Below are 9,811 nucleotides of genomic sequence, written 5' to 3'. Positions count from 1 at the left end.
TGAGTCTGTTTCAAGCTATGGTATATATATACAACGGGATACTACTTGGCCATTAAACAGTATGAAATCTGCCTGGCCAGTGTTGCTCAGTGTTGAGCATCGACCTATGAGCCAGGATATCATGGTTCAATTTCTGGTATGTGTCCGGGTTGTAGACTTGACCCCCAATAGGGGGCATGCAGGAGGCAGCTGATCAATGATTCTTTATCTCTCCCTTCCTCTCTGAAGTCCATATATATATATATATATATATATATATATATATATATATATATAAATTTTTTTAAAGAAAAAAAGTATGACATCTTAACATTTGCAATAACAAGGATGGACCTAGAGGATGTTATGCTCAGTGAAATAATTCAGTTAGAGAAAGACAAATGCCATAGTATTCTACTTATATGTGGAATCGAAAGAGCAAGATACATCTTTTTTTTAATGAAGATTATTATAAAACATTGCTACTCTCTCATTAGTCTTCCTCAAAAACAAACCTCCAGTAAGAGGTGTTAACTGACACTGGGTTGCCTAGAAAATGAAGATATGGATTGTTTAAGGCATTTATTCTGAGTCAATGGTAGATCCAGGAAGATAACTTATTTGTCAGATGGCAGCCAATCTATTATTTTGTCTCTAGTATTTAACATAAACTTGCCCTTTATACATTTTATACACTTACATAGTGAAATATTCATCATGTTCCAAACACTTGCTGACCCATTTATATTGACAGCCAGCATCCTTGCTGAAGACACAATAGAACATTTTGGGCAATCACTTCCCAAAGCAAGATTCTTAGGTTTGCTTGAAATGTTTTCTCTATTATTATTTTGTTGGGATTTAGGGAAGGGCAGTGAAGATTGAGAGTCAAGTTTTGTATTATTATCATCATCATTATTTTACTTTTCGTTTTGTGGTCATCTTAGCCATGTTTGAGGAAAGAAACAAACTTGTCTCTGGCTAATTTAATTATGCAATTGCTTCTGTGATTCCTAAAAGTGAAGAGGGTAGAAATTATTCAAGGCAAGAAATTATTCAGCAGAGACACACAAAGTTGTACCCTCAATTACAACAGAAAATTACTTTTCCAATTTTTAACCTAGACTTCAATATTTCTTCTTTTACTCTGAACCATGTTTGAAAACAAACTGCTTCAGATAGAACCAAATTAAGGTCAAGTCTGTTCTTCACACCTAAAAACTGGTACAGTTCTCTGGAAATATAAGCTGTAAAAAAAAATAGCCTGTGTAGGATTTATAAACATGAACCTTGGGCTTAGCCAAGTCTTTGGATCCTGGCAAAACTCAATGGCAGCAGTGCTCTCTACTGGAACGTTGTGAGTTTGGTATCAAGATTACATACCACAAGGCAGACATCCTGAAAAATGTTCACCCCTGTCATTGTCTGGTTTTCCTTCTAATTTTCAATTACAGTTGATACTCAGTATTATATTAGTCTCAGGTTGTTATGGTCTGTAAATAAACTAGGGTCAGTGCTAGGAAGTAGAGGACAGGAGTATAACCCCAACCCCAAGAAATAAAAATAAACATGAAAAGAAGACAAGATGTTCTAATAGGGTAAGCAAACATTATGAGTTATTTTCCTTTTTCTAGCCAGGAACAGACTGTTTAATGAGTGGTCAATGGGAGCAGTATTAAAACAAGTCCATTGCTCTATTGCCTTAATAATGGAAAAGTCATTAATAAGTTATCCTTTCAGAAGTTGTACATGGTCCATTCTCTAAGTATGATTGAGACTGATTTTTTTTTCTTAAACATTTTAAATCATTACATAATTATGGAATAGATATGTATTTAAATTTTTAAAAGGTTCACCATTATTTAGAGTTGTCCTGTTCATGAAGGTAGCCATGAGTCACATGAGACCACTGACCACTTACAATCTGGCTAGTACACCTGAGGAACTGACATTTTAATTTAAACCTAAAAAGAAATCCCCCCCACCCCCCATTCAAAGGCTGTTAAATCGCATTGTTTACCCATATCTTCAGAAAAAAAATCACTTCTACTGTCGTGGTAAACAACCTGCTTCCCTATTTATAATGGTCTGGCCCTCTAGCAACTTCAGCGCAAAATTATAGCTAATTTGCCTACAAACGTCAGGTGGTCATAATAATCTGGCCACTCAGTGTGTGTATGTGTATATATATATATAATTTCATTTTCACCCTCTCTATTTTCTATAACTCTCTTGGCTTAACTGCTTTCTTGCCTCTAGTCTTACACTTTACTAAACTAGTCTCAAAAGAACTGCCAGTTACAATGAAACTTGAACATTTTTTTGAAGTATAAAAGATAGAAGAGTAAAAAATTATAGGTACATAGTTTGATGAGTATGTATTCCTTGTGTGGTTTGTTTTCAGTATTATGCTTGTGAAATTCATCTATGTTGTGATGCATATCTGGAGTTCATTTTCAATGCTCTATAGGAATTTAGTATGTGGATATATCACAATCTCTCTATTCTCTTCACAGACAATTTGATTATTTCAAGTTTTAGGTTACTATGAATAATACTTTGAACATTTTAAAATGTGTTCTGTGCACACATTTCTGTAAGATCTATTCCTAGTAGTGAGTTACTAGGTGATAGAGTACACATATGTCCAGTTTTAGAAGATAGCTGCCAGTTTTCCAAAATAGTACGAAAGCCTATGTTCTATAACCTGATCAAAAGATTGATACTGTCCATCTTTTAAAGTTTATTCATTTTATGAGCATTTAATGGTGTGACACTATGGTTTTATATACATTTCTTTACTAATGAAGGTCAGCATCTTTTTGTATGTGTATCAGAAATTTGTTCCTTTGAAGTTCTTGCTCCTCTTTTGCTCATTGTATGGATTGTCTTTTTACTTATTTTATTTTTTTAAATGTTTTTATTGATTTGAGAGAGAGGAAGGGAGAGGGAGAGATTGAAAACATCAATGATGAAAGAGAATCATTGATTGGCTGCCTCCTGCACACCCCCTACTGGAGATTGAGCCCACAACCTGGCATGTGCCCTTGACTGGAATCAAACCTGAGACCCCTCTGTCCATGGGCTGACGCTCTAACCACTGAGTAACACCAGCCAGGGCCACAGTGCGAGTCTTGAGCTTTCCAAAGCTGAGCTTTCCTCCTTTCCTGTATATTCTATAAATTGAGCCATGTGCCAAATCCATTTCCAGCACTTCATTTCTTTGTGTAGATCCCTTTCCATCTGGTATAATTTCCCTTCAACCAAGAATTTTTTGTAACACAGTATGTAGTGCAAGTATTCAAGAAAAATTTTTCTTAGCTTTTGTTTAAAAGTTTCTAACCTTCATTTTGAATAACACTTCCTCTGGTATAATACAGCGACTATTTAAAAGGTTGACAGTTTTTCTTCTTGCATTTTTTTAGATGTCATTCCATTGCCTTCTAGCTTGCATAATTTCTAATAAGACTGCCATCTTTCTTGTTCCTCTATATCAGGGGTTACAAACTTTATTGATAAGTTCTCTAGTAAATATTTTTGGCTTTTCAGGCCATAGAGACTGTTACAACTACTCAACTTCACCATTGTAATGTGAAAACTGCCATAGACAATAGGTAAACAAATAGGTATGACAGCGTTCCAATGAGTATCTACACTAATAAAAGACAAAGATGCTAATTGACTGTACCTTCACTATGCCCTGAGCCACATCCACCAGCCAATCAGAGCAACTATATGCAAATTAACCCAACCAAGATGGTGGCTGGCAGCCATGTGGCTGGCAGCCACAGAGCTGGAGCAAGCAGGAGGCTTGGTTGCCTGGGCGATGGAGGAAGCCAAGCTTCCTGCCTGCCCTGAGCCGGCTGTGGCCTCCGCTCATGGCAACAAAGTTTCAATTATAGAAGACAAATAAATCCCAGTTACCTGCTTTCAGCCAGCCTCCACTGGGAGCTTGGGTGGGTGGGGGTTGTGGCCAGCCTGCAAACAGCCATCTGTCCCTCACCCAGACTGGCCACACCTTCATGGGGTGAGGGTCCCCGCTGGGGAGCTTAGCCAGCCTGAAAATGGCCCTCAGCCACTCACCCAGGCTGGCCAGGCACCCCAGTGGGGACCCCCACACTGAAGGGGCTGTGGCCAGCCTGCAAACAGCCCTCAGCCCCTCACCCAGGCTGGCCAGGCACCCCAGCGGGGATCTCCACCCTGAAGGGGCTGTGGCCAGACCACAAACAGCCATCAGCCCCTCAGGTTGACCAGGCACCCCAGTGGGATCCCCACCCTGATCCAGGACACCCTTCAGGGCAAACCAGCCAGTCCCCAACCATGCACCAGGCCTCTAGCCTATATAATAAAAGGGTAAATGCAAATTGACCCTAACAGCAGAACAATTGGGAATGACTGGTCACTATGACACACACTGACCACCAGGGGCAGATACTCAATGCAGGAGCTGCCCCCTGGTCATCAGTGTGCTCCCACAGGGGGAGCTCTGCTCAGCCACAAGCCAGGCTGACGGCTGCCAGTATAGTGATGGTGGTGGGAGCCTCTCCCACCTCCTCAGCAGCGCTAAGGATGTCCGACTGCAGTTTAGGCCTGCTCCCTGCTGGCAAGTGGACATCCCCCGAGAGCTCCCGGGCTGCCAGAGGGATGTCTGACTTCCAGCTTAGGCCCAATCCCCCAGGGAGCAGGCCTAAACCAGCAGGTGGTCATCCCCCGAGGGGTCCCAGACTGTGAGAGGGCACAGGCTGGGCTGAGGGACACCCCCCAAGTGCACAAATTTTTGTGCACTAGGCCTCTAGTTTACAAATAAAAAGGTTGGCTTGAGGGCTGTATATACTTTATTGAACTCTGTTGTATATGTAACATGTTCTTTTTCTCTAGTTGCTTTTAAGTTTCTCTTTATCACTTAAAAACATTTTTTTTTTTCCAATTACATTTGCCAGACATTAGTTTTAGGCATACAACATAGCAATTAGACATCATAGAACTTAGGAAGTGACCACCCCAGTAAGTCTGTTACCCACCTGGCACCATATATAGTTATTACATTATATTCCCTCTTCTGTACTTTAAATCCATGTGGCTGTTTTATATCTGGCTTTGTACATCTTCATCTCTTCTCTCCATTTTTACTCTATCATTGTTTTTAATTAACTTATGATGTGCCTTGGTATGGTTTTGTTTATTCTGCTAGGATGTTGAGCTTCTTGGATTTTCCATTTCTTTATTGTGTTCATGTTTTTCTTTATAGTACTATAAGCTGCTAGTTTGTCCTTCCTTTCCATAATTTCCTGAATCTGTTTCTATTGATTGGTTTTTCCCTTGGGTAGGAGTTATATTTTCCTCCTTTGAATTCTGATAGTTTTTTATCAGATGCTAGATATGGTGAATTTTACTTTCTTAAATGCTGCATTTATTGTATTCCTTTTGAGTGTTGGAGGTTGTTCTCCATGAAGTTAGTTACGAATGAGTTTGATTCTTTCAAGGACTGCCTTTAATCTTTGTTGGATGTAAACAATCAGCCTTTACTCTAGGGCTAATTTAGCTCCACTAGATAAAACAATAAACACAACATTGAGTGTCTACCATGTGCTGGACACAACCCAGGGTAAAAGGGGAGACTAATAAAATTTGTTCAGTTAGTATAACTCTTGAGCATAGTGAAAAGTGAGCAGGAATTAGTCAATTGAAAGCAGGCAGGGAAAAGTTGGGTTAGGGGTATGGCAGGCTATACTGAGACTTGCATGTGTAAAAAGCCTAGAGATGGGAAGTACATCATGTCATTTGAACAAGAACTATGTAAGGCTCAGTATGACTGAAGGAGGACAGAAAGGAAAGAATGAAAAAGATGAGGCCTGTAAAGCAAACAGAGATTAAACTATAGCAAATAAATTTGTTAAGAACCATGTTTCTCAACCATGCAGAACACTACCTACAAGTTTAACAAAGCAAGAACTTTTTGTTGTTGTAGGAATCATGTTTGGAGTTCAAAAGCATAAGTGAAATAGATTATAGACATTGAACTTCATAAAATTTATTGCAAGCCTCTATTAATATGCAATTTGCTTATCTTTTGCTCACATTTTTCATTTACTTACTACTGTCCCTCTATTATAGCATTGATAGGTTCAAAAGTTGGAGTTCTGAAGACTTATAATCTGTCTTATTTTCTTTATCCACAAAGAGATAAGGGCAACGGTAGGAATCCACTTACAGGGCTGGTATAAGTTAAAAAGACAAATATCTACCAGTGTCCAGCACATGGTAGACACTCAATGTTAGCCTCCTTGGATAAAAGCCCTAGGAAACAAATCTTTTTTTCTAGCCTAAAAGTTCTCAATCCAGGCTGCACATTAAAATCACATGAAAAATTTCCAAAAAATATTAATGCCCAATCTTTATATAATTTAATAGGTCTGGGTGGAGCCTGGGTATGGTATTAATTTTAAAAGCTTTTAAAGTGATTCTAACATGAATGCAAGGTTTAAAACCGCTGACCTAGCCAAGAAAGGCTAACCTTTTCATCCTTCTGAAATCAAGATGTATGTGTGTCTCACGCAAAACAAAAACTAAACCATGAGCTCTGTTAAGAAAAAAAAAACAACTGCAGGCCATAACTGACACGGATGAGAGCTGGCAACACACTTGGCTGACTTCTTAGATTCTATTTTTAATATTACATCCACACTGGTTATGTAACATTGGGGCTAAAGGTTTTACATAACAAATCTCTTTGAATTTGTAAACAAAGATTTACAAAAATCTTCATTTCTTTAAAAAATATTTCTATAGAAAAATTTCTTCTTATACGGGAAAGCTGCAGTTTCTTTACAAGTTCAAATTTAATTTTTTTAAAAGCACTGTTTAATTTTATCAGTGTTTTTTAAAAATTCCCTACTTGAGGTTCATTCGCTTCCAGAGGACTCCATAAGAAAATTAACTTAGTAAAAACAAAATGAAGCTAACACTATGATGATATATGGCAGTTGGGTAAATGTTTATATGTGTGTGAACAACTTAAATTTTAGACTTACTTTTTTAACTTGGGAAAACTTTTAACTCAAATTTCCTTGCTGTTGCACTTTAACCTTTTAGTTACAGGATCACTTTTACCTTACTCCTTTAGATGATGTTACTTACTATTTTTTTATATATATATATTATTGATTTCAGACAGAAAGGGAGCAGGGGAGGGAAATAGAAACATCAATGGAGAGAATCACTGATTGGCTGCCTCCTGCATGCCACCTACTGGGCATGTGCCCTGACTGGCAATCGACTGTGACCTCCTGCTTCATTGGTGGATGCACAACCACTGAGCCACACCGGCCAGGCACTGAGTTGTTAATAGTGAACATTTCCCAATAAATTTTCATAAAATGTGAATTTTTTTTCCTTCTATTCTTCAAAAATATTTAGTTTTAGAAGTCTAAACTCTTTAGAAAATACGGGAAGGCACTGATAAAACTGATAAAAGTAAACAGTGCTTTTAAAAAAATTAAACTTGAACTTGTAAAGAAACTGCAGCTTCCCCGTGTAAGATTAAAGTATGTACAAAGTAGAGCATTCTTATGAGAAAAGATACTACACATAAATATGCACGGTACTTCCTCTGAAATATTCATTAAAAAAAATCCTCTTTGTCTAGAGTATATTATGTGAAGTACACATACATAGAAAAAGATGTACTAATATTTAAGAAGTAGGACAAAGTACATAACATCAAAATTACTGGTGATTTCCAGTAAGATCTTTGTACTGGACTAGACCAATTTGCTTTTCTTTAAACTGTGCAGGGAACAAAAACATTCAACACTGTTTATAAGAGGTTAGGCAAAAGTTGGTAAAGATGTAGCATATGAAATGACAACTATTTTTACAAATAACATTGCCATAAAAAGAACAGAAATGAGAACATAGATTTTAGTTGACTTACTTTTGAAATATTTTTGTTCTTTCCCAAATGAGTTAAAATATAATAGGTATTTTGAACCTGTCACAAAGTCCCCGATAGCTAGACATTGGGAGGGACCTTTACGTCTATAGCCAAAGCATTCTTCTGTTATCTTACAGCATTGAGACAAAAGTCAGAGTCTCTAGCCCACCACTGCCCCGCTTCCCTGATTATTCAGCGGGAAGAGAGGTGGTGAGAAGATACTTGAATGGAGAATGAGCGTATTCCCAACTTGAGCTGGGTAAGCGTCATGAGTCAGAGTTGCACAGGCACCTGCTTTGTGGATGGGTTACAAGTGCTTGCATGACTGACCACATCACATTTTTCTTCTTTGAAAATCTCTCTGGAAAAAAAACCCTACTTTTCCCAATGAGTCAATAAAGATCTTTAAAAGGACAGACTTAGGTTTCTAGTTTTTCATTTTCGTCAGTAGTGAGGCCTAATAGGCTTTTTTAAGCAGCGTCATAAACTGATTACCTTGAACTGAACTAAAGAGAGATAGCAATAGTACTCTAGCCAGCCTTTAGAACCAGGCCTTATAACATTTGCAAGAGGCAGAAGAAAGTACAAAGGCTGGGAATATGGCAGGGAGGAAAAACCAAAACTGACAAATAAAGCTGGAAGTAACAAGGATGCTAATTACTGGCTGAGAAATAAGTAGATCATGGCAGTCCTTAGTATTAGCTTATTTAAGTTCAGTTGGGTGCGTTTTTTAATGAAGCTTCTGGTTACCCTAGTTCCAAGTCTTCCATAGACATAACACTTTAAATTCAGCAAATAACGTTACTATATTTTTAATCTTAAAAGGAAGTCTTTAATTTCAAGTCTTTGGTATTAGAATTAAGTTATCAGAATAGTTTTAGTATTACATACCTAGAATTTCATTTTTTGTTATCATTTTGAAAATTCAATACTATTACCTTGGCATAAAAATCCTTAAATGACTTGATATTCATAGATATAACTGTGTATAGGTCTAATTGTGTGGGTTTTTTAAAAAATATTTTATTGATTTTTTACAGAGAGGAAGGGTTAGGGACAGAGAGCCAGAAACATCGATGAGAGAGAAACATCGATCAGCTGCCTCCTGCACGGCCCCACTGGGGATGGGCCTGCAACCCAGGTACATGCCCTTGATCGTAATCGAACCCGGGACCCTTCAGTCCGCAGGCCGACGCTCTATCCAGTGAGCCAAACCGGTCAGGGTTAATTGTGTTTTTTTTCCAAACTTTAATTCATGATACAAATAGAAAGCAAGCAAGAACCCCAAATATTTTCCATATTCTAATTGTTTTTTAAGGAAGTTTCTAGAAGCAGCTGGGTCCAATATCAGTCCTCCAATTACTAAATGACTACCAATTTCAGTGAATGCTGAGACTGATATAACTTGATTATAAATCATTATCTAATCTGTGGATAAGTGAGCACATAGGATAGCTTAGAAATTCACCATTAGGACAAGAAGCAGCCCACAGGAAAAAAAGTGCAATTAAAAAACCTCCCGGTTCATTCATTTATAAGGAAATCTTGATTAATACTGTAAAGAATTTCCAGTTACTAACTAATCCAGTCAGTTTTCCAAATCTTCCTGGTGACTGGAAATAGGTTAGAAGTGGGAGGTAGTGAGTGGAAGGAAGATGAGAAGTGTGTGTTTAATCACTACCATTAAAAGCATGGGAAAAAGATAAACCCCCAAACACCAGAGAACATTCTTTCCTTAATATGTTTTCAAAATAAATGAGACCAATCTCCAGAACAATGTACAGCCATGGATAAGTTAACACCTTTAGGACGGGGGGCAATGGGATAACTCGTGAACCCTGTATAATCAAGACTCAGGAGAACTGACTTGTTTCAGTTTCCTGGCAGAAGGAAATGTGG

The sequence above is a fragment of the Myotis myotis genome, unplaced genomic scaffold (assembly GCF_014108235.1).
Source record: "Myotis myotis isolate mMyoMyo1 unplaced genomic scaffold, mMyoMyo1.p scaffold_m19_p_6, whole genome shotgun sequence".
In the NCBI taxonomy this organism is placed as follows: Eukaryota; Metazoa; Chordata; class Mammalia; order Chiroptera; family Vespertilionidae; genus Myotis; species Myotis myotis.
This window is presented reverse-complemented; position numbering follows the sequence as displayed.